Source organism: Lutra lutra, chromosome 2 (genome assembly GCF_902655055.1).
Source record: "Lutra lutra chromosome 2, mLutLut1.2, whole genome shotgun sequence".
Lineage (NCBI taxonomy): Eukaryota > Metazoa > Chordata > Mammalia > Carnivora > Mustelidae > Lutra > Lutra lutra.
The window spans coordinates 23,925,595-23,951,578 of NC_062279.1; the positions used below are offsets into that span (position 1 = coordinate 23,925,595).

The 25,984-nt window shown below is 37.1% G+C and overlaps 1 protein-coding gene and 1 pseudogene across 3 annotated transcripts in view; one reads left to right on the top strand and one right to left on the bottom strand.

The window, feature by feature from the left end:
• MICU3 (mitochondrial calcium uptake family member 3) overlaps positions 1–25,984 on the top strand; it is a 114,331-nt gene that overhangs the window by 18,970 nt on the left and 69,377 nt on the right. The gene's annotated exons all lie outside the window — the stretch shown is intronic.
• LOC125093817 (chromobox protein homolog 1-like) lies at positions 4,430–12,207 on the bottom strand (annotated as a pseudogene).

Below are 25,984 nucleotides of genomic sequence, written 5' to 3' on the forward strand. Positions count from 1 at the left end.
TGACCCGAGCCGAAGGCAGAGGCTTTAACCCACTGAGCCACCCAGGCACTCCTATAATTAATATATTTTTGTACCACCAACTACTTCAAACATCATATCCTTAACTTTCTAATTCTCATTATAAGAACTGATAACTCCGGGGCGCCTGGGTGGCTCAGTGGGTTAAAGCCTCTGCCTTCGGCTCAGGTCATAATCCCAGGGTCCTGGAATCGAGCCCCACATTGGGCTTTCTGCTTGGCAGTCAGCCTGCTTCCCTTCCTCTCTCTCTGCCAACTTGTGATCTCTGTCTGTCAAATAAATAATAAATAAAATCTTAAAAAAAAAAAAAAGAACTGATAACTCCTCAAGTTTAAATAGGAATTTTAATTGAAAGTATGTATATCATATTTAATGTGTAGATTTTATATTGTCCTCAGGTAATCTAAGTAAATTTCAGTCTGCAAAAATAATCTCACTGCACTGATAAAACCTGAAGGAGAATCTGCTTTCCTACCTCAAGTCTTACAGGTTTCCTTGTGGTAGGAGAAATTCATTGACCTAATCTCTACAACCACCACCTCTTTGAGCCTAATCAAGACCTACTTTCCAGGTATACACTCTATAATCTGCTAGAAATTTATGAGCTTGCGATGGTTCCTGCAAATAAACACTACATAGTTCTGTATTTGGAGATAGAGAAGAACTTAGTCTGTTTCTTTGAGCATCAGCTTTTTTGTCTTTCTTCACTGGTAACTTTCTAGATGGGAATATTTCAGACTTTCTTAGATAATGAAACTGAATCCCCACATAAAAGTCTCTAACTAGAAAACCTTCAGAACAAAGTTAGAGTGTTCATATTAATTATGCCTTTAAAAATGTTTCTATCTCAAGTGAGATAGGGTGTGTAGAGAGGTTCAGTTTTGGGGCTCTGCCACCATCTGTCTTTGTAACAGTAACTGAGTCATTTAACCATTCAGGGTTATTCTATGAAATGTCGTAGGTAGGGATGATTGATTTGAATTTGTAAGGTCCATTTCAGCTATAATAGTTGTTTAATCTTACAATCACTTTATCCTTCCTAATATTTTATTTGATTATAACTTGTTGCTTTAAATGTTCCCATCTTTTTTATCCTCTCTAAACTTAATTTTTTATTTTAATTCCAGTTAGTTAACATACAGTATTATATTAGTTCCAGGTGTACAACATAGTGATTCAACAACTCCATACATCACCCAGTGCTCATCACAACAAGTGCCCTCCTTAATCTCCCATCACCTGTTTCACCTGTCTCCCACCCACCTCCCCTCTGGTAACCATCGGTTTGTTTTCTACTGTTAAGAGTCTCTTTCTTGATTTGTCTTTCTCTTTTTTTCCCCTTTGCCTGTTTGTTTTGTTTCTTCTTTTTTTTTTTTTTTAAAGATTTTATTTATTTATTTGACAGAGAGAGATCACAAGCAGGCAGAGAGGCAGGCAGAGAGACAGGAGGAAGCAGGCTCCCTGCTGAGCAGAGAGCCCGATCCCAGGACTCTGAGATCATGACCTGAGCCGAAGGCAGCAGCTTAACCCACTGAGCCACCCAGGCGCCCTGTTTTGTTTCTTAATTCCACATATGAGTGAACTCACATGGTATTTGTCTTTCTCTGACTTACTTCACTCAGCATTATACCTCTAGCTCCATTTGTAAATGGCAAGATTTCATTCTTTCTCATGGCTGAGTAATATTCCATTGTATATATATTTTAAATCTGTTTTATAAATTAAAACACCAGTTTTATAAACTTTGTCCCAGATAATGCCTTCTCAACTTTCATTCATTTTATTTTATTTATTTATTTATTTTTAAGATTTTTATTTATTTATTTGACAGACAGAGATCACAAGTAGGCAGAGAGAGAGGAAGGGAAGCAGGCTCCCTGCTGAGCGGAGAGCCCGATGCGGGGCTCGATCCCAGGACCCTGAGATCATGACCTGAGCTGAAGGCAGAGGCTTTAACCCACTGAGCCACCCAGGTGCCACCTTTCATTCATTTTAAATTCAGGGACATTTAAGTTCTCTCTGAAAGTCAAATGTCAATGTAATGGGAATAAAGTGCCAAAACTAGGTAATATTAAATGATTTTTAAAACTTGTTTATCTTTTTCAATAATAATTTCTACAACTGAAAAACTGAATAATTCTTAAGATTATATACTTTTTTTTTTTTTGACAGACAGAGATCACAAGTAGACAGAGAGGCAGGCGGGAGTGGGGCGGGGAAGCAGGCTCCCCGCTGAGCGGAGAGCCGGATGCGGATGCGGGGCTCAATCCCAGGACCACAACCCGAGCCCAAGGCAGAGCCTTAACCCACTGAGCCACCCAGGCACCCCAAGATTATATACCTTTAAATAGTGCTCCTTTCTTACATGCCCTTTTTAAAGTTGTTTTTGTCAAATTTAAAAGATATATAAAATTATACAGCTGACCCTTGAATAATGTAGGACTATGGGCACCAACCCCCTGTGCAGTCAAAAATCCGCATATAACTTTTGAGTTCCCCCCCAATGTAACTATTAATAGCTTACTGTATACCAGAAGCCTTACTGATAATATAAACAGTTGATTAACACCTGTTTTTTATGTGGCTTGTATTATATGTAAATTATTACAATATACGTACACCTTATTTTATTCTCACAACAAAATAAGCTAGAGAAAAGAAAATATTATTAAATATTTTAATATTTAGTAATATTTAATATTTATTAAATATTAAATTAAAAATAAAATATTAAGAAGATCATAAGGCAGAGAAAATATATTTATAGTACTGTACTGTATTTATCGAAAAAAAAAAAAAAATCCATGGATCAATGACCTGTGCAGTTCAAACCTCTGTTAAAGGGTGAACTGTGTCGTCCAGCATTCAGAATTACTACTTGTTAACATTTTGACATATTTGTTTATAGTTTCCTTCAGAGATAAATGCTATCTAAGTGTGCTGTCTTTTTTAACAGGAATATTAAAGAACTTTAGCCTCTAATAGAGTTTCTCTTCACTTTTTTTTTTAATCTATAGTTTTAAGACCAAAACTGATGGCATGGTACAAAGTTTACATTTAAATGAAGTTTTCACAGATGCCTAACATATGCCTAAAAAGATTTGACAATGGACTTTTAGGTATAGGTCTAGACAATGTCGAGAACTGATGGATCTTATGATTCAAGACAGCATTTTGGGTATTAGGTAATTCCTAGGATTAGAAAGAAATTTTCTTGGTGTTTTAAAGTGAACCACTGTCCCAGTATGAAAGCTTAATCTCTTCCTGAGTCTAGGGCTTTTAAAATCCTTCAACCCTTAAACTGTTCCTGTGAACTTGTGCTGTCAGTGCCCGTACCAATGGTTTCGGGGTTCAAAGTTCAAAAAGGAGAGCGGCTCCAAGAGCTTTCCATTCTAAGAGCATGGGCCTTTCTTTCCCTACTCTCCCACCTTCTATTCCACCCTCTTCCTCTCCACAAATACCTCAGCCATTTGCTTGGATGAACAAGCTGATATTTAAAACTTTATAATTGAAAAAAAAAAAAAAGGGTCTTATCAACGTCAAGGATTAGTGCTTCTAAGAACAATTGCCTGGTGTATGTTCCAATAAAACTGTCCCTCCTGACTTACTAACTGGCATATAGCTCTTTGTTGGGAACAGCATTAAGCTCAGGAAGGGGACACCTTGACAAGTATTAAGGAGGGCACGGATTGCATGGAGCCCTGGGTGTTATACACAAACAATGAATAATGGAACACTACATCCAAAACTAATGATGCACCGTATGGTAACTAACAAAACACAACAACAAAAAAACAAAAAAAGAAGTTTCAGGTCTTCACAGCTTTTAGAGTCTCACAAGTCTTCATTTAGGTAGCCAGTGACATGTTTTTTAAAGATAAAATATTCTGGACATAAAACCAAATTGTTATTAGGTTGTTCTTTCCAGTGTTTCACCATCAGGCCCCAAGTTTTAACAAAAACGATGCTTCCTGTCTCCCTTCCTTCCTGTCCCATCCCTCCTACCCCTGAATGGTATACCACTGACCCTCCAAAACTATAGACATGCTACACTGTAAAAATGCAGAGTTAACCCTTGGAAAGCAGGCTGTGCGTTGTAGAGATGCTCTTTGAAGATCTGCAGTATCGCTTGCTCTCCTATACGTGCATTCTGCAAGTTTTGTCCTTCATGGGAGGCCTTCTGTTTTTCTCACCAAAGTACAGAATGAGCTGCCTTGCAGCGCATCTCCTCCTTCCTCTCCCCTGGGATGAGTCTGCAAAGTACACAGCTGGGAAGGCTTTATATTCCTTTGGGTGGCTCTAAGTACTGCTCTTCAAAGGACATCTCCTCTGTGGTGTCAATACAAGTAGAACTCCTTCCCTCTCCACGTGAAACCCACAGTCAGGTGTGACGGGCTGGTATTCAGGAGAGTTAATTCTTGTCATCTCTTTTGTCATCGTCCTCTAAGAGGTGGGAATGCCACATCAGACTTTCTTCATAGAAAGATGTGACCCAGTGGACACTTGACATTGGCTTCCTTGGAAGGGACCAGGTCATCCTCATCATATTTTTTCCATTTCATCGAGAACATGAGCTCTGCCCTGGAGTTTGTAGCTCCACTAATCTGCTCCAGCTCCAGATCCTGGGCAGAGTCTCATGACTTTTCTGGCTCTTCTTTCTTCTTTGGTTTGTTCTCTGCTTTATTTTCAGAATCAGTCAATTTTGCACTTGCCTTCCTATATAATTTCTCTGTCCCATGTACTGTTCTGTGACTGTAGAAATGGCCATGAGGTCAGTGCAGCCCAGGTTCTCTTCTGGCTCCCAAGTGTCATCCACATCTGAGGATGACCCCTTCCACTTCAGGAAATTCTCCACTTTGCCTTCTCCACTCTATGATCGGGAAATGTTTACATCACATATTCTTCTTCCTCATCCTCTAACACCTCCTCCACTTTCTGGTTTTGTTTCTTTCTCCGTGCCCACCAGCTTTCTAGTCTAAAGGGTGATGCTGCTCTGAGCAGCACCCAGGAGTGTGAGAGGAAATGGTGCCACACTAATGGTGTATGGGACTGGTTGGGGAGGTGGCCTCCAGAAAAAGGACAGATCTCTTCACGTTCTAACACTTGTTTTTGTTTTAGCAATAGAAACAAAAGTTAATATAGCATTGTGATTGAGAGTGTGGTCTTTGGAGTCAGAATACCTAGATCTGAATCTCAGCTCTTTTACTCGAGAACCTTGCGAAAGCTAATTAAATTTACATGCCTTGTTTCCCTTATCTGTAAAGTAGGGATAGTAATAGTTCCTACGTTACAGGATTTTTTTTTTTTTAAGATTTTTTTTTTTTAATTTATTTGTCAGAGAGAGGACAGAAGCAGGGGGAGTGGCAGGCAGAGGAAGAGGGGAGTGCAACCCTGGGATCATGACAGGAGCCGAAGGCAGATGCTTAACCAGATGCTTGATTGACCACCCACACATCCCACATTACAGGATTATTAAGAGTCCTTAAAATGGTCAGGCACATAGGAAGGTCTTGGCATATGTTAACTTTTTTTTAAAAATGTACCTAAATAGGGACTTTGTGTACAGATAGCATCAAGGTTACAATACTAGGTGTCAGGCGATTGCCTCAGTTTCAAAGCTACCCTTCATTTCATCCTCTTTTAATGCTGTGTTGGAACTTGCAAACATTTTTTTTTTTTTTTGCTGGTAGAGTGTGTAGTGGGGGTACTGTAGGCGGAAGAGGCTTCTTTCTCTGACTCTGGTGTACCTCTGTTCTGCTTGTTCCTGGGGGCACTGTGAAACACCCAGTGACAGTCATCTCAAATTCTTCTGTGTCAGGGTCCAGGCTTCTGGAAACCACACAATAATTTGAACAGATAAGGTTCAATATGAAGAATTGTTCACAATTTACAAGAGGTTAGCTACGAGGAAGGAATTAAATTCAAAAGACTATTCTAGGGCTGAGGGAGAGAACCTAAGGAAAGAACAAACTTCCTCCCTAGGTTGGGATTTAGGCCTTGTTAGAAAAGGTGTATTCACAGCTAGAGCTTTTCTCCAGAGTTCCTGGGCTGAGGCTGGCATAAGCTAGGACTGGCAGCCTGGAAACTCCTGCTGGTGTGCATTAGGCCATTGTTGACAGGCAGGGAACCATGGGATAGACCTGGCGTGCAGGAGATCCCCCACTGTGATGCAAGTAGGCCAAGGCTGGATGGTGGGCAGGGAACTTCAAGTTGTGACTGGTAAGCCGGAAACCCTGCCACTGGGGGATAGGTAGGCCAAGGACTCCAGGACTGATCTTACTTAATGATTGTTTATAAAGGCTCCAAAAGAGTGGGTAAATAGTAAAATCTCCTTCAAGTTCTTCCAGAAAATAAAATTCCAGCTTGAGGGAAATGACCTGCCAGAGCATTTTTAAGATCTATATGAATGAGTACAGGAAAAGGGCAGATGAGTCACTCAATGGTTGGTGTTATGGACTGAATGTGTCCCCTCAAAATTCATATATTAAAGCTCTAACCTCTAGCATGGCTGTATTTGGAAATGGGATCTCTAAGGAAGTCATAAGGTTAAATGAGGTCCTAAAGGTAGGCTCCTGATTTGATGGATTAGTGTCCTTTCAGAAAAGCCATCAGGGAGCGCACTCACACTTTCTTAATGTGCCCAACACACTGCGGAAAGAGCATGTGAGGATATAGAAAGAAGGTGCCATCTGCAAGTCGTAGACAGCTCTCATCAGAAACTTAATATGCTGACACCTTGATCTTGGACTTGTAGCTTCTAAAACTGTGAGAAAATACATTTCTATTGTTTAAGCCATCCAGTCCATGTTATTTTGTTATGGCAGCCTAAGCTAACTAATTCATTTGGGTAAGTTCAAGGTCATTCATTTAGGGTAAAATAGTCCAGACTATTAATGATCTGTTACGCTTATTCCTTCCAGTTGCAGTCTAGAAAAACTATCTTGGGAGTCATGTAGCCAGGCCTAGAAGACAGTGCCTCAGTGCATAGCTAGAGATTTTTGTCATGAAGGGTCAGCCATGACTCTTAAATAAATAGAACACCACATACTATATAATTTAGATGTTTGGAACTGAGCCAGGAAGACTGAGAGAAAGGTGGTAGAGGCAGATGGGAGCCTCAAGGAAATGCCAGGCTGTTGGAATAGTTTTATCATCATGGACACATTTAAAGAATTCCCAACTTATAGTACCACAGAGGCATTTGATACCTCAAACTTTATACATGGAGCTGAGCTGCCAAAGACTATTTCTGGACCCTGCTGATCAACGGAGTAGACATTCTTGATGAACTGATTCTATTGGAGATTCTATTGTCCGACAGAGAAGGAGTTATTCTCATTAAGTTTTCATTTAATCTTTATAGTTTGTGGAGTTAATATTTATTTGCCCATTTTTTATAGTTGAAAATGCTAAAGTTCAGAGAGATTATTTTTTCCAAGGTTACTTAACTAGGAAGGCGTGAAGTTGGCATTTGAAGATAGGCCTGAAGGATTACAAAGCCAATGCACTTTTTTTTTTTTTTTTTTTTTGACAGAGGGAGATCACAAGTAGGCAGAGAGGACAGAGCAGGCTCCCTGCTGAGCAGAGAGCCCGATGCGGGGCTCTATCCCAGGACCCTGAGACCATGACCTGAGCCGAAGGCAGAGGCTTAACCCACTGAGCCACCCAGGTGCCCCCAAACCAATGCACTTTTATTCAAACATGCCAAATTGCATGATGTGAAGGAACATTGGATCTGGTCATAGACTCAGTTGCTATCTGTATGACCGTGATGAAGGCTACTCTAGATTAGACTAGTAACTCTTTTGTAAAATGAGGCTAATAATATATGTGTTGTTTGCTTTTTAAAAAATCATACAGCATTCCACTGCTTTTTTAAAGTCTATACGTGTGGGGGCGCATGGGTGGCTCAGTGGGTTAAAGCTTCTGCCTTCAGCTCGGGTCATGATCCCAGGGTCCTGGGATCGAGCCCCGCATCGGGCTCTCTGCTCAGCAGGGAGCCTGCTTCCTCCTTTCTCTCTCTGCCTGCCTCTCAGCCTACTTGTGATCTCTGTCTGTCAAATAAATAAATAAAATCTTAAAAAAAAAAAAAGTCTATACATGTGTATTTATGATTCTTTAAAGTGTGACCTTGGTTTCTGTCTTTTTTTTTTACCCATTCTTTCATAACTTTTTTTCCACCAAGCTGTGTGTCTTGTGAATCTTATGGTAATACCACTTCCTGATCTACCATATTCTTTTTAATGGCCACAGACTACTACTCACTGATGTGCCATAATTTATTTATTATCTCATGATGGGAATTTTGAATGTTTCTATTTTTTCACTGTTAGAAATAGTCCTGCAGTGAATATCCAGGTTTCTGTGTAGATGCACATGTTACAATGCTAGGTCTCTAGCATTGTACTGGGTTTTAATAGCAACTATTGAATTGTTCTTTTTTTTTTTTAATTTCTTTTCAGCATAACAGTATTCATTGTTTTTGCACCACACCCAGTGCTCCATGCAATACGTGCCCTCCCTAATACCCGCCACCTTGTTCCCCCAACCTCCCACCCCCTGCCCCTTCAAGACCCTCAGGTTGTTTTTCAGAGTCCATAGTCTCTCATGGTTCACCTCCCCTTCCAATTTCCCTCAACTCCCTTCTCCTCTCCATCTCCCCATGTCCTCCATGCTATTTGTTATGCTCCACAAATAAGTGAAACCATATGATAATTGACTCTCTCTGCTTGACTTATTTCACTGAACTGTTCTTTAAAATGGTTGCATCAAAATATACTTCTGTCAGCAATTATGATGGACTTCTAGTGTCCCCTTTAATACTTTCAAATTTAATTATTTCCAACATGAGTGTGGAAAAAATGATTTATCATGATTGTTATAAATTCCATTTCTACGATTACTGGTGAAGTAGAGAATTTTTTGTTTGTTTATAGTTTCCTAGGACTTGGCTTTTAATATCTTCTGTCATTTTTAAAAAATCTATTGATTTCTAGGATATGTAAGAATTAAATCCTATTCTTACTTTGTGGGTCATAAATGTTTTCTCTCATCTTAGGCCTTTAAAATACATTTACAGACCTATAAACTTAAACATATACATCATTTTCTTTGTAACACAGATATGACCATACTGTCCCTATTGTTCTGGCCTTTAAACTGATTATTACATTGTTACTATATCAATATATTCTAGATTTCTGATTCTTATCTGATAATTGGGTACTCTCCCAAACTCTGGATATACTGTAATTTATGTTCAATATTGTTTATTTCATTTTCAATTCTTTTTTAAAATCAGATTGATAGAGGTTTTTCTATTTTATTGGTCCTTTCAGATACTACTTTTTAAAATTAAAATCATTTACTGTTTTATTGTTTTTACTTCTGCTTTTATCTTTATTGATTATTCTCTTTTGTTTTCTTCAAATTTATCTTATCCTTTCTTTGGCTTCTTGAGTTGAATACATATATTTATTTTAAATTCTTATTTTTTAAAATATATATTAGAGGAGGGACGCCTGGGTGGCTCAGTTGGTTAAGCAGCTACCTTCAGCTCAGGTCATGATCCCGGTATCCTGGGATCGAGTCCCACATTGGGCTCCTTGCTTGGCAGGGAGCCTGCTTCTCCCTTTGCCTCTGCCTGCGACTCTGTCTGCCTGTGCTCACTCTCGCTCCTCTCTCTGTGACAAATAAATAAATAAAATCTTAAAAAAAAAAAACCTTAAAAAATATATTAGAGGATATTAATTTTCCCATGTCAGTAGTGGCCTTGACCAAATTACACAGATTGCTGGTTGTGAGTCCCTAAGTGTCACTTATTTTCAAAACCTTTGTAATCTCAGTTTTTGTTTCTTCTTTAACCCAAGAATTGTCTAATAATACAGTAGTGTATCTCAAATTTTTCATAGTGGTCTTTTTCATGTTCATTTCTTTGCTGATAAATTTTAACATTTTTCCATATGAGGCAAGGAATAAAACCTGAGTGATTTCTTTTTTAAAAACAACATATATCCAACTTTCAAAAATACAGTAAATAGATATTAATATAATGCATAGCTGTATATGCACTGACAGCTTAAAAAATAAACCATCAACATATATACCTCTATCATAATTCTCTCTTCCCCAAAGAGATAACCACTGGTTCTAAATTTGGTTTTTATCATTCCCATGCATGTTTTCATAATTTTTTTTACAAATGAGTGTACCCCTGAATAATATATACTTATTTGATAGTATCTTTTTATAATTCGTGTTTTTATTTAGTATTATATTTAAGAAACTTATCTATATTGATATAAGTACTCCTGGTAAATTTATATTCACTACTCTCTAATATTCTGTGAATATTTCTTTGAACCTATATAACTCCCACATTTTTATCTTATTGATATTCTTGTGAAGATTAATCTATCATCAGTTGATACATTTTGTTTATTAAAAACAAATCAACATCTTATTTGTTTTGTTACACAGATTCTTTTTCTTACATGGTTTCTATATTTGATCTGCCCATTTCTAGTAGAGATGTATTGACATCTCAGCTATGATTATGAATTGGTCAAATTGCATTTTTCTGAACAGGTTTTCCATCGTATAATTTTAAGTTGTCTTGTTTTATGTGTGTAATGTCTTCTTGGTGAATTTTTCTTTGTCCCATTGAATGCTTTTGGCCCTTAATTTTGTATATTTTCAAACACTTGGGCAGTGTCTCACTCTGACTCTTATAAGGAATGTTTATATGGCTTCTTAAAAATTTGAGTTGCTCTTTTTTAATGAGTCTAACCCACTCATATTTATTGACATATCTACATCTGTTTTTGCTGTATTACATGTGTAATTTTTTTCTCCTTATGCCCTGACATTAGATTGGTCCTATTTTTTCTCTTTTCTCTCTCTATGGTGGCTTGAAAGTTATACATCCTGTTTCTATAAGTGGTTACACACACAAGGCAAACTATTGAACATGTTTAACTGTATTGCCTTCTCCATCCCACAGTTCTGAAGTCAATTACATTAATGCCAGATAACTTTTGATTTTTTTTAAAGATTTAATTTATTTATTTGACAGAATGAGAGAGAGAGAGAGAATCACAAGTAGGCAGAGAGGCAAGCAGAGAGAGAGCGGGAAGCAGGTTCCCTGCTGAGCAGAGAGCCCAGATGCGGGGCTGGATCCCAGGACCCTGAGACCATGACCTGCACTGAAGGCAGAGGCTTAACCCACTGAGTCACGCAGGTGCCCCTGATTTTTTATTTTTAATATGCTTTAATTTTTAAAAGAATTATTATTTAATAATTGTACTAAGTTTTACAACCACATTCATGCATTCATTTATTTAGCAAATATTGAAGAACTTACTACAAGCAAGAAACTGGGGAAACTGAATTGTACCCCTTAAAAATTCCCGCTTTGTGGAATTTATATTATTTCAGAAGGCTAGATGTATAAATTTTGTATTTGTCAGTATATTTATAATATGTAAAGGCCAGATGAGATCATCGAAGAAGTGATTATAGATTTTTAAAAGAGACAAGATCTGAGGACTGGCAAAGAAGTATCAGCAAAAGTACAAAGAATGCCAGAAGAGTAAAAGGAAAACCAGGAAAGTGAGGTCTTAGAAACTGAGAAAATTATTTTAAGGAAAAAAGAGTTACTGACTGTGTCAGATGCTGTATGATGAAAACTGAGAATTAACCTTTGAATTTAGCAACAAAGAGGTCATCGATGACCTTGGTAAGCAGTTTTAGTGGGGTGGTAGAGGGGAGAACCTACTGAAGTAGAGGAAATCAGAGACAGGAAATGAATGCAAGAGACAAAGCGGGGAGGAAAGGAAGAGTAGCTAATTGGAGAAGTAGGACAGGAAACCTAAGGCTGGAAGAATGCCAACATGTGTATGCTGAAGGGAGTATTCAGTAGAAGAGGGGAAAAAGTGAGGGAGGCAGGCAGGGCAAGGGTGGTATTTCTGGAGCAAAGGCTTTGAATAGGCAAGAAGAGTTGAAATACACATTTCACATACTGCCTCCCTAGAAATACACATACTGCCTCCCTAGAAATACACATACTGCCTCCCTAGAAATACACATACTGCCTCCCTAGAAATACACATACTGCCTCCCTAGAAATACACATACTGCCTCCCTAGAAATACACATACTGCCTCCCTAAAGAACCTTTACTCACATCATCCTCCTGTCAATACTGAGATGATTATTTGTGAAGTACTTTGTAAACTTGTAAAGAATCTTATAAACTCCTATAACAAGTGAAGACTAAGTGATCAGTTTTTCACTTACTTTCTTTTTTTTAATTTTACACTTTTTTTTCCTATTTGAACCCAGCCAGGGAAATACTATTGGCTCCTCTTCGGACTGTATGTATTTCCAAATGGACACATTTACCTAGCATCAAAACATTTCACCTAGAGTACTTGGGATTTTCCCACCCTGGAATTTGATATGTAACCTTTCGACCACCCAACAAGCAAAGAAAATGTTACCCCTTTTATCTTCTTAGAAGCTTGTAAGTGAGCCTGAAGCCATTTGAGAAAGCCAAGTGTAATACTTTCGTGAACATCTTTTTAGCTAGAATAAAAATAGTTGTGAATAGAATTTTATAAGATTCTTATCCAGAAAATATAACATAAAAATCTAAATTTAAAAGGTTTTTGCTCTTTGGTGTTTTATAAAAATGTTAGCCCTGTTGCCAGTATCAGGTAGGACATAATAACAAATGCTCAGCTTCCCACATGAAATCAAATAAATAAATTCTTTATTTTTAAAATTAGTGTTGGTTTGATTTAATATCAAACAATTTTTAAAGAAACTAATAAGGATAAGTAATCAAAATAATGTTGGTTAATATAAATGATTTTTATTTTTCTTCTGTTTTTCATTCTCATGGCTCTATTTCTCACCTGCTAAAAGGTAATACATTATACAGTGTTTAGATAATTGATATAATTGTTTCAAGTTACCTCTTTAGGGTATTATCAGCTTGTAGGCATCAGTTTCTCTAATTGTCAAGTAGTGAATCCTTTATCTGGCATTTAATCTCGCCTCCCTGGGAAAATCAGACCTTACCACAGAGTAAATTTTCAAATTGCTGACCTGAGGTAACATGAGACTGTGCCTTGGCAGTGAACCTTCGCTTTCTGTTATTCATAGGAAGGATAATGATGTACTCTGTTGCCTGAAGGCCCTTGTTTCACTACCTTAAGAAGTAACATCTAAGTACTAGTTGCAAAGGTCTGAGTTTGGAAATTCCAAAGAAGATAATTGCACTGACACAATATTTTTATTTCTTTTGGAAGGATGAGGTAATTAAAAAATGTAGCTTTTATTATTTCTCCCACTTCTTAAACCATTCATCTGGTTCATGTCAACATGACTTAGAGGTTCCACAAAGTTACCTGAAAATGATCATTGCTTATTTTTATGAATAAATTATGTATTTTGTTTTACAGTTGTATTTGTAATTTTAATGTCCATGTAAACTCTCCATTTTTATAAATAGGAAAACTGATATTAAAATGTAGCTCACAATTTTTCAGTAAAACAGAAAAGGTAGAGCTTTCTAGAACTAGAAAGAAAATTCCCTAAACATTTTTAGCAAACTTGAAAAGAATGTTAAGCAATTCCCATAAAATAATTTCTTAGAATGTATAAAATGTAATTTCCTAGGAGGAATAAACTGAAAAGGCAAACTTAAATTCTTTGTTACCTCTAGACTTCTGTGATTTCATTTTCCTGAAGTGTGGCCTTGCACTTATATTTATAAGATAATTTATGTGCCAACTCTGAGATCCATGCTTGGATAGTTCTCATTAGCAGTTGTGTAAGATCTTTTTGAAATGAAAAATTCCATTTCCTTCACAAAATTTGCCACATCTAAAAATTTTGCAGTGATACCTTCCCTTAAACTTAAATGTCTGTAGTCTCCTAATCTGTGAAAAATAACACTATAAAAATTTTAACATATCTACTTAGAACATGCCCATAAGAAGCCAAGAAATCGTAATTACATTATATTTAACAGTTAATATTTGTCAGTCACACATGGTATAGTTTCATTTTTTGAAGTTTGATGATACTTTATTTTCAGAGTGAATTTTACTATGTTAACAAAAGAAATGAAGCTGTTTGAATTTGAAACAAGTTAAAAAATAAAACTTAAGTTTATATATATGAATTTTCAGGTAATTTTTTTTTCTCTGTTACTTGGATTTTAGATTTAGAGTTTTTAGACTTTTCAAAAATATTTTGAGTATAGCAATCTGTCATCAAATTTAGTTTGGAAAGAACTCAGTTTTAGAATTATAGAGCAAAAATTTGAAGACCTTTATATTTTTCCCTAGAGACGGTTCAATTCAGATTTCATAAATTAAGCCGTAGGATGGTAGTTACTGTTTAACGTCCCGTAGCTAATGTGGGTAGGTCTGTGGAGGTGGAACACAAAACATCTGTTTACACTGGACATCTCTCAACATTTAAGGATGGAGGACCAGACCCAGTGTTTTCTTAATCTCACTGCAGTGCTTTGTGAAAAGGTCAGAGATACAGAAGCATTTTGCTAAATTTGGAAAAACAGAGCTAAGGAGAGTGCAAATGCAAACATTAAACTTCAAGTCAATACTGGCTGGTATCTAAGACTTTGGAAAGAGATACGGAATGCAGAAGATAAAGTGCGTGGAACTCAACCTGGGTGAATCATAGCAGTTTAGTATTTCCTGAAAAATTCATGAAGGTGATTTGAAAGTATTATCTCCCAAAAGGCTTCCAATCCTACATATGTGGTTTGTTTTGGAAGTGAATTTCTCCAGGTCTTTGTTAAACATACATATAATTCTAATACTTTTCTCCCTTGTCCTTTATATTCCATGAGTCCTTGATACCCAAAGTTGGTATGACAAGACTGCAGGCTGTTGACCTTAATCTCTTCCCTTCCCCCCTATACTTAGGGCTGTAAATGCCCAGTGTTTCCTTTGCCATCATCCCTTGCACTTAAGTGTGGCCATGTGACTAAGTTCTCCTCAACTGAATGTGAGCAGAAGTGATTTATACCACTTCGAGGCCTGACCAATAAAAAGCTTATCACATGAACTTCTTGCATGCCCCTCCCCCTTCCCCACCTCAGTTGATAATTGTATCACCCTGAGTCACTGAAGCAGAGTTCCCTGATCCCACTCTGCAACCCTAGTCCCAGAATGTCCTCTCTGGGCTCTTATGAGAGAGAAATGAACACCATTTTTGTGTTCATTTTTGAAACATGTGCTCATGTTTGAGCCATTATATTTGAGGAATTTAGTCTATCCTAATACAGTAGAGAAAGGATTAATCGGTGAAGTCTTTGATCACTGAAAAGGAAAGAAATGATTATTTTTTGATGAAGGTAAATTAATTTTGTCAGCTGCATGGTCTCCTATATTCTTCTGGTATGAAAGTTCACCTAACTGCAGACCTATAGGTTCAGCCTGACCATAGATACTAAGACAAAGGAGCTTAATGGCTAATTGTCCACTTTTGACATTATTAATGGAAGTGATCTCTGTGATTTAGTCCTTGTCTTATGGATTCCTGTCTTATACCCCAGTGGCCTTATGCCCATTTTCCAGGGACTAAATTTCTTCTTTCTGAATCCAGATTTCTCTTGATTTGGTACTCGTTCATCTTGTCTTTGAATAATGGTCTTTTTAAAAATTATTATTAACATATAATGTATTATTTGTTTCAGGGGTACAAGTCTGTGATTCATCAGTCTTATAAAATACACACCACTCACCAAACACACACTCTCCCCTTTTAATAATGGTCTTAAGCCAGTTTGCCTGCTGCTTGAACCACTGTGTATCACCTGTATTCATGGCTCATATCCACAGTCTGAGTCTTGTATTTGGTTCAGGATTGTGCCAAATAAATCATATGCTCTATTTCCCTTACTTTTTCTGTTCTGGCTTCTCTTCCCTCTACTGCTGTACCCTCCTGCAATCCTTCATGTAGGAAAAAGGGTAATCTACTAAATTTGAACATCTTTCAAACCATATTTGTATTTATCTTTTTCTCCAACAGTAAAGTACTTCTATGTTGTAACTACCACTATTGATTCAAATTTTGAAAAGCTGTATTCTCTATCCGGCCTTCCCTATTCATATACTGATAAAATTCTCACTAAATGTACTGTTCATTTATTCTTATTTCTATAATCAAAAATTAGAAAAATTTGAATTTCATTAACTCTTTTTGAAGCAATATTATAGAAGCAAAAGTTATTTTTTATTGTAGAAAAGAATTGGTAGGGCGCCTGGGTGGCTCAGTGGGTTAAGCCTCTGCCTTCAGCTCAGGTCATGATCTCAGCGTCCTGGGATCGAGTCCTGCATCGAGTAAGCAGAGAGCCTCTTTCCCCCTCTTTCTCTGCCTGCCTCTCTGCCTACTTGTGATTTCTCTCTGTGTGTGTCAAATAAATACATAAAATCTTAAACAAAAAAGAAAAGAATTAGTAATGTGTAACTGAAAGAAGCTAAGTGAAGTTATATGTAGCTAGTAATATTATAATTATAGTTGACCCTTGAATAATGCAGAAGTTAGGGGCATCACCACCCTTCCAGTTGAAAACCCCCATATAACTTTTGACTCCTCCAGAAACGTAACTACTAATAACCTACTGTTGATTGGAAGGCCTTACTAGTAACATAAGTAGTGGATTAACACATACATATTTTGTATGTTATATGTATTCTGTGTTCTTACAAAAAGTAAGCTAGAAAAAGATGTTGAGAAAATCATGAGAGAATGTACATTTATAGAACTGTATTATATTGATCAAAAAAAATTGTGTACCTGGGCATGTACAGTTCAAACCTGTGCTGTTCAAGGGTCAGTTCTTTAAAATTTTAAGTATGTAGAACCTTTTTAAAATCTAAATATGAAAAAATACACATATGTAGTTTTTATATATTGCAGTCACTTGGGAGGGGTCAATTCTCATTATTAACATATAATGTATTAAAAGCCAACATTAGGGGTTTTTTTTTTTTAACATTTTTTAACATTTTATTTATTTATTTGACAGAGAGAGAGAGAGAACACAAGCAGGGAACCCCACCCCCCTGCCCCAAACCCTGGAATCCATCCCAGGACCCTGAGATCTTGACCTGAGCTAAAGGCAGATGCTTAACCAACTGAGCCACCCAGGCGCCCCCCAACATTGGTTTTAAAGATGTGTTTGTACAACTTCTAAACAAGATCCCCACAAATTATGCCATATCTTTCTCACTAAAACTTTAGATTATCTTTTATTGTCTCACTCTAAATTCCTAGTTTGGAATCAGAAGCTTCTCTTGTTTATCTTTGTCTGCCTCCTGACCCAGACTCAGTATTCCTTTGGCTCCTTTATTATCCAGTTGCCAATTTTGTTTTCATCCACAAGCACTTGTTTATTCACACAATAATCATTTACCAAGCCTCTCAGATGGGCCAGGCATTATGTTCATCACTGGTTAAGTTCTTTTAAGCATAACAACTACTACTCCTCAAGGAATGCCTGGCTTAAGGGCAGAGACAGATATGTAAACAGGTTATTGCAACCCAATATGAGTGGGGGAAAGGAGTACAAGTGACATAATTCTTCATAATGTATGAAGAAAATAACTAGGATTTATTTGAAGTACAGTGTTGACTCTCAGGGAACTTTCAATACTCTCACTCGTGTCAAAGTTTCAGATATGTTATTATAAGGATGTGATTAATTAGGATTGGATTGGAGCAGTATCTTTTACAATATAGAGGGCGTGGCTGCGGAGGCTTTATGACAGGTCTTCTTTCTGAGAGTCTGAGTGGAAGAATCACAGAGACTGTTTGATACAGAGCAGAGACTCATCTTGGAAATGGCTGAGAAGTTTCTCATTTCCAGAGAAATGAAAAGCTGAGTTGATCGAAAATATTACTAGAGCTGACCATAGCTCAGAGACCATTATAGTTCCCAGAACTCATCTCAAGCACAGAGTGAGATCAGACTCATTCTTGTTTCCTCCAACAGGTTAGGACTAGCTGTTGATTAGTATTAGCTTAGTTGGTTTCATGAGGTACTAGCAGTAGACAGTCCTTGAATATGTTGACAATCAGCAGATCTCTGTAGCAGGCATCTAAAATAGCATCTAGGAGACCTGATAAATAGCAACTTAACACTCAGCACTGGGACGAGGGGATAAGCAAGCACTGTAATCACAGGGGACTACTGCAGTATTCAGGAAAAGGCCTCAGGGACTGGTTGGCAGGTAGGAACACAAGTACTATAACTGGGAAATAAGGGATAGGTTCTGGTAAGAGGAAGCATATTGGAAGCTCTGTTCCTGGTTCCAAATCTCTGGCCTACCTCCCAAATCTCTGGCCTAAAAGTCTTTGATTACTTCCAGCGTAGCACAGGATTGGTTCCAGAGACTGAAGTGAAACAAATACCACAAATAGTGCTTAAGTATCTTCAACAGATGCTTATAGGAAGAGGAAGTCACGGACACTATTTTGGTATCAGAGTTCTCACAATGAAGACTCTGGTTCCTCTAAACACCAGGGAAAACAGGAATTCAGGGTACAAATATTAATTACATTTACTCTCTAACAATTTTTAATTAGAACATATTTTTAAAATCGATAATTAATAAGCTATCCTTCATGGATTGATGTGCTCCTTATTGCCTAACAGAAATTATGTTTCAGTCTCCCTGCATTTAAGAGCTTCTTCAGTAGGTCTGCCGATAATAACAACAACAGTAGTAACTTCCAATGCAGGAGTACATGCAGAGAAAAGATTTCACTTTAGAATAAGCCATTTAAAAGGAGCATCTCCAGGAAAGATGGAATGTGGAAGCTCTGTGTTGTGTCTACTTTGGAGAAATTATTTCTTAGATAACCAGTCTTCCACTCCATCTCGCTTCTGGTACCCACCAGCTAACTTCTTAGAGAGGCGATTTCTCTTTGTAATCACCATAAACTTTGCGGGTTTTCTCTTTAATATTCCTTAACAATTTAAAGGCTGTCACTTCCTAAATTTCCTAAATAGGTGTTTTTCGGTTTGACTATCAACCTATGGAAATTAAGAATTTTTCTTAAATGACCATGACTTCTATTAACTTCTGTCAGTATTTTTTCCCTGTGGTTAACAAATGGTCTAGTCATATTTTATTGCTTATTTTTTAAGTACATAATATTGGATTGATAATGGAGATTTTCATTTTAATAATTAATGTTTTAACAACTAAATATAAATAATTCAGGTTTTTCGGCTTTCAGGTTAGTTTTTCCATTCATCTTAGCTATGCTGTACTTATTGATGAGTTTTTCTATATTGGGAATTTGTGATGCAAAAGGTATTATTTAATGAAACAGTATGCATAAATGAAAAATGTTTAGGTTAGTTTTAAGCTTTAGAAATTAACTTTAGAAAGATATATTGGATTTAGATAAGCAAAAAAGGTACTAAAATAGATCAGCCAGTGAATACTGGTAAACTTCACCTGTTCATTGTAATATAGGGATTATACCCATAGGTTCACACCAGTGTGCTACAGGGAAATGGCTGTATTTGTTTTTTAAAAATGCTCTGAACATTAACATGATACAAGAGCATTGTCATTTGTAAGCAAGCAAGACTGCCAAGAGGATTAGTAAACTGGTTTGAATATCATTTTTCACCTTTATTTATTGGTTCTTGTTTTTGAATGCTCATTATATTGATGTTAGAACTTCAGTAGGTTTAGATTTTTTAAACTTTGGAAAGTTCAAAAGCAAAGCTGAATACTTTAAAGGTCTGAGAGCGCCGTCTCCTATTTTGGGAATCTACTGGTCTGAAGCTGCCCCTTTCATCAGGGGTTCTAGTGGATCAAGTCAGTTATCCTTAGCTGAACTTCATGGGCCACTGCTCCTTATTAACCTAAACACTGTAAAGTTAAATGTGGTTAGAACTGCACCACAGTAAGCAAACAAACAAAAAAACCTGAATTCTTCATCTGTGCTCTTAAATCATTCATTAAGAAAATAGCCTGTTTTGGGGCACCTGCAGTCGATTAGGGCATGATCAGGGCATGATCCCAGGGTCCCAGGATCGAGTCCCACATTTGGGCTCCCCACTCAGCATGGAGTAGGCTTCTCCCTCACCTCATCACAGAGAAATAAGGATGTGGACAATTGGAAGGTTTGAGAGTGACTGGCATATATATAGGTAGAATATGATTAAACCAAGCTCACTCGTATTTGTCTCTAACAACAGTTTTAAATAAAGTAATTATCTTCCAATCGATTATTTTATAATTAATTCATTTGTATATAGTAGGCACGCACCAAGTGTCTGTTTGGTGAAAGAATGAATTTATGTTAGCTCACTAGTTGATTTTAAATATTCATCTCAGAAACTAAAAATTGTTAAAAGATAATATAAATAATGAGTTTTTTCCAGTACCTTTTGAGTTTTTGTCCAAGGATTTCTACTTATGCTGTACTTGGCCAACACATTTTAAATTTTTGCTTGGGGACTCATATTTATGCTTCTATTTTGATATAAAAGGTAAAGAAACAAGAAGACCGGATGATCTCTAAGGTCTCTGAAGACCAGTCTAACTCTAAACACACATTTCCAGTGAACGAAGGAAAACAGTATGCCCATCCCTAATTTAAGGTACAAGATAATGATCAAAACCAATAGCAGACATTGCATTTAATGGCAATTCATTAGAAGCATTCTCTTCAAAACATGGAACAATATAACTATGCTTACTGTTACTGATAACTATTCAACATCGTATTTAGAGACACGGAACTCTTATTATTAAGGCAATGAAAATGAAGTATAAATATTAAAAAGGAAAGGCTTTAACTGTTATTTATTATGAAAGAATTTACAATTACTTACTTAGAAAATAGAAGAAAAAAATTATTAAAATGAATGAAGGAATTTAAAGAGGTAATTGGATACAAAGCAAATATGCCAAAATCATTAGCTTTCCCATTCATCAGAAATAACCAGTTGAAAATGTAACAGGAATAATAGGTTCCATTCACAATTCACAATTACACAGAAACTATAAAATGTACCAAAAATCTACCAAAAAAAATACTTAAAACTTATATAAAGCAAACTGCAAAACTTTACTGAAAGTCCTAGTTGAAGACCTGAATAAACAGATATCCATGTTTCCAGATGGGAAAAATCAAGTCTCCTAAATTATACCAAAGTTGAATGTCATCCCCAACAAAATGTTAGTAGGATTATTGAAATAGAATTTGACACAGTGATTTTAAAGTTCACTTAGGAGAAACTTGAATATCAATCACTATGAATATTTTTAAAAGACTGATTACTAAGATGAAATCTTGCTTACTGATATCAAAATATCACCCTAGCTATAGTAATTAAAACAGTATGGCATCTGAGTAGGAAGAGACAAGTCAGTGGAGGAGAATAGAGAATATAGAGCCAACCAAAGTATTGATTTCCTGTTCTGCTCTTCATTTCATCCCATTGTCCAGCCAGATGAATCCATTCCTTCCAGTTGATGATAACTAGACTGTTTTAGGGTCGGGCCAGCATACTGGATCAACCAGTTTATGTTGCATTTGAGAAGTGCCAATGTATATTATTGCACTGTATGATTTGTCTCACTAAATTGAGAAGAGGCAGTGACCGAAGCAACAAGTTTGCAGTAGCAGGAAGCCCTTTTAAGCATCCAGACTCTGGTTATCTCTTTTATACATAAAACATATTCTTCCCTTTTACAATAAACTTTTTTTTTTGTCTGGAGCACAAACCATTCTCAAACTCCTTCCCAGTCCTTTTAAGGTGTTGCTAAATAGACCTGTAGGAACCACTTAATGCCATTATAAAAAATGATGGGTACTATTGCTAAAGCAACAAGGGGTAGAATTCATTAAGTGGAGTTTTGTAGTTGTTTCAAGTTTTTATTTAAATTTCAGTTAACATATAATGCAATATTAGTTTCAGGATTAGTATTTAGTGATTCATCACTTACATATAACACCCAGAGCTCATTACAAGCGCCCTCCTCAATCCCTATCACCCATTTAACCCATCCCCCCCACCTTCTATCTTGTTCTCTATAGATAAGAATCTGTTTTATGCTTTGTCTCTCTTTTTTCCCCCATGTTCATCTGTTTTGTTTCTTAAATTCCACATATGAGTGATATCATATGGTATTTTTCTCTGACTGATATTTTTTTTAAGATTTTATTTATTTATTTATTTGGGGCACCTGGGTGGCTCAGTGGGTTAAGCCTTCATGCCTTCAGCTCAGGTCATGACCTCAGGGATGGAGCTCCACATCAGGCTCTTTGCTCGGCGGGGAGCCTGCTTCTCTCTCTCTCTCTGCCTGCCTCTCTGCCTACTTGTGATCTCCTTTAAAAAAAAAAAAAAGATTTCATTTATTTATTTGACAGAGAGAGACACAGTGAGAGAGGGAGCACAAGCAGGGGATTGGGAGAGGAAGAAGCAGGCTCCCCGCTGAGCAGGGACCTTCCCCCACCCTGACCCCATACCCAGGAATCCATCCTAGGACCCTGGGATCATGGCCTGAGCTGAAGGCAGTCACTTAACCAACTGAGCCACCCAGGCACCCCTCTCTGACTTATTTCACTTAGCATAATACACTCTAGTTCCATTTGTGTTATTGCAAACAGCAAGGTTGCATTTCTTTTTGATAGCTGATTAATATTCCACTACACACACACACACACACACACACACACACATTACACATATGCACACACATAACTCCTTTACCCATTCATCAATCAATACATTTGGGCTCTTCCCATAATTTGGCTATTGTTGATAATGCTGCTATTAAGTATCAGGGTGCATGTATCCCTTTGAATCAGCATTTTTATGTCCTTTAGGTAAATACCTAGGAGTGCAATTTCTGCAACATAGTCTAACTTTTTGGGGACCTTCTATTCTATTTTCTAGAGTGGCTACACCAGTTTGCGTTCCCACCAACAATGTAAATGGGTTCCCCTTTCTCTCCATCCTTGCCAAAATTTTTTGTTTCCCATGTTGTTAATTTTAGCCATCTGGACAGATGTGAGGTGATATCTCATTGTAGTTTTGATTTGCATTTCCCTGATGATAAGTGATACTGAGCATCTTTTCATGTGTCTGTCAGCCATCTGCATGTGTTCTTTGGAAAGAGGTGTATTCATGTCTTCTCCCCATTTCTTAATTGGATTATTGGATTTTGTGTATTGAGTTTGTTAAGTTCTTTATAGATTTTGGATACTAACCCATTATCAGATATGATATGTCATTTGCAGATCTCTTCTTTCATTCTGAAGATTACCTTTTAGTTCTGTTGACTGTTTCCCTCACTGTGCCTAAGGTTTTTATTTTGATGAAGTCCCAGTAGTTCATTTTTGCTTTTGTTTCTCTTGCCTCCCAATCTAGTAAGAAGTTGCTACAACTGATGTCAGAGAAGTTACTACCTGTGTTCCCTTCTAGTATTTTGATGTTTTCCTGTCCCACACTTAAGTCATTCATCCATTTTGAAATAATTTTTGTATATGGTATAAGAAAGTGGTCCAGTTTCATTCTTTTTTATGTTGTTTTCTCAACACCATTTGTTGAAGAGATTGTCCTTTTCCCATTGGATGTTCTTTCCTTGTTCGTCCAAGATGAGTTGATCATACAGTTGTTTTTGAATTTTCTATTCTGTTCCTTTGATCAATGTATCTGTTTTTGTGCCAGTACAAGACCATACTGTCTTGATCACTATAGCTTTGTAATATTACTTGAAATCCTGAATTGTGATGCTTCTAGCTTTACTTTTCTTTTTCAAGATTGCTTTGGCTATTCGGGGTCTTTTTTGGTTCCCTGCAAATTTTAGGATTGTTTTTTCTAGCTCTGAAATATGCTGGGTGGTATTTGAATTGGGATTGCATTAAATGTGTAGATTGCTTTAGGTAATGTAGACATTTTAACATTTGTTCTTCCAATTCATGAGCTTGGGGTATTTTTCCCTTTCTTTGTCATCTTCAATTTCTTTCCTACAGTGGAGTTTTAATGAAAACTTAACTCTGTTTGGTCAGATTTTTTTTTTCCTGAAACTGTTACTCAGGTGGTTAAAGGATTCAAAGAGTTCTATAGCTCTGCCTGTTTTCTGTCAGTAGACAATGGATTAGAGGCAAAAATCATAGGCCATTCCTGTAAAATTTTAGGGAAGTAGTGTGGGCTTACACAAAATGGTGGCTCTGGCGGATTTGAGAGATGAGAGGGAAAACAACAGGTTTTGTTGATTGATTTTTAGTCGAAGTTAAGGAGAGGAAGAGTTGTCAGCATTAGCTCATGGAAGGTGGATCAAATTCCCAGCTGCAGTGGTCAAGCAGGTTTGGCTGGGACCAATGACAGACACTTAGGAAGGAAAGTTTCATGAGAAAATACAAGAGCATCATGAGCAGTAATAGCAGCAGCAGGTAGGGGCAGAAGTCACAGACCAAGTCCATATTAGATCATAACAAATGAAGATGTTATAGGCAAAAAGTGTGGTTCAGGATGTCAGACTAAGTCATGGCTTCAGATAATGGTTCACAAACAATGAGAGCTCCACACAAAGTGGTCCTTCAGGGAATTCACTGGAAATGAGTCGTGGTTGATTGTGACCAGTTAGGTCCAAGGAAACATAGCAAGAACAAAGCAGGAGAGTAAACCGTGGTCATAGACAAGATTGATTTCCCTATCCTAGGAGGAAGAACCATCTCGCTGGGATGTGCAGAAAGGGACCTAAGATGTTAGACTGATCCCTAAGGACTATTCAGGAAGCTTATTCCCCATTATTGACATTAAGTTGCTCAGTGTCTCACTTCTTACCCATGACAGAGCTAACTCAGTTAGGATTACCTGAGTAATTGTTACTAACATACTACTGAACTGGCTTGTCTCTGGTCTCGAGCTGCATTATCTTTCTAAAGCATCATTTTCAGTTGTGTCATTGCTCTACGTAAGAATCTCCTAAAGCCATGTTTTCTATCAGATTAAATTCCAGTGCTTTAGTCTGGCCTTCAGAAATCTTATCAGTTTATTTACCCTTTTCCATGAATGCAAATCCTCTGCTCTGGGAAGGTTATTACCATCTTTTCAAGTCTGCTGTATAAACCTAGAATGCTCATATCTTTCCCTGACATTAAAATTCATATTTTTTTCTTCCTGAAATCTTATTTTTTTAAAACATTTTCTTTATTGGGACGCCTGGGTGGCTCAGTTGGTTGGACGACTGCCTTCGGCTCAGGTCATGATCCCGGAATCCCGGGATCGAGTCCCACATCAGGCTCCCAGCTCCATGGGGAGTCTGCTTCTCCCTCTGACCTTCTCCTAGCTCATGCTCTCTCTCACTGTATCTCTCTCAAATAAATAAATAAAATCTTTAAAAAAATTTTTTTTCTTTATTTATTTGAACGAGAGAGAGAGTGAGAGCACAAGCAGGGGAAGCAGCAAAGGGAGAAGGTGAAGCAGACTCTTCGCTGATCAGGGAGCCCAGTGCGGGGTCCCAAATCCCAGGACCCTGGGATCATGACCCGAGCTGAAGGCAGAAACTTAACCAACTGAGCCACCCCGGAGCCCCATGAAACCATCTTATTAACCTCAACCTTTATAGTGCTTTTTATTTTGATTCACTCTAAGTTGACTAATTCCTTTCTTCCATGTTTTTACCTTTTGTCTCTCTAATTACTATTTTGTCCCTCTATATAGAGTATATATTTCTTAAAGGCAGAGACTATATATTCTATCTCTTATACATGCCATTAAAAAGTAGGGAGTGAACCTTTCTTTTAGTTTTTATTTGACTACTTGTGTAATGTTTTTAAAAGTCTTCAGAATAGTGGGAAAAGATTAGTCTTTTGCCTAGCTTTTCATTTAATAAAGTGTAACTTAGGAATACAAAATGTAGTCTTCTTGTTGGAAGTTCTTGTAGAT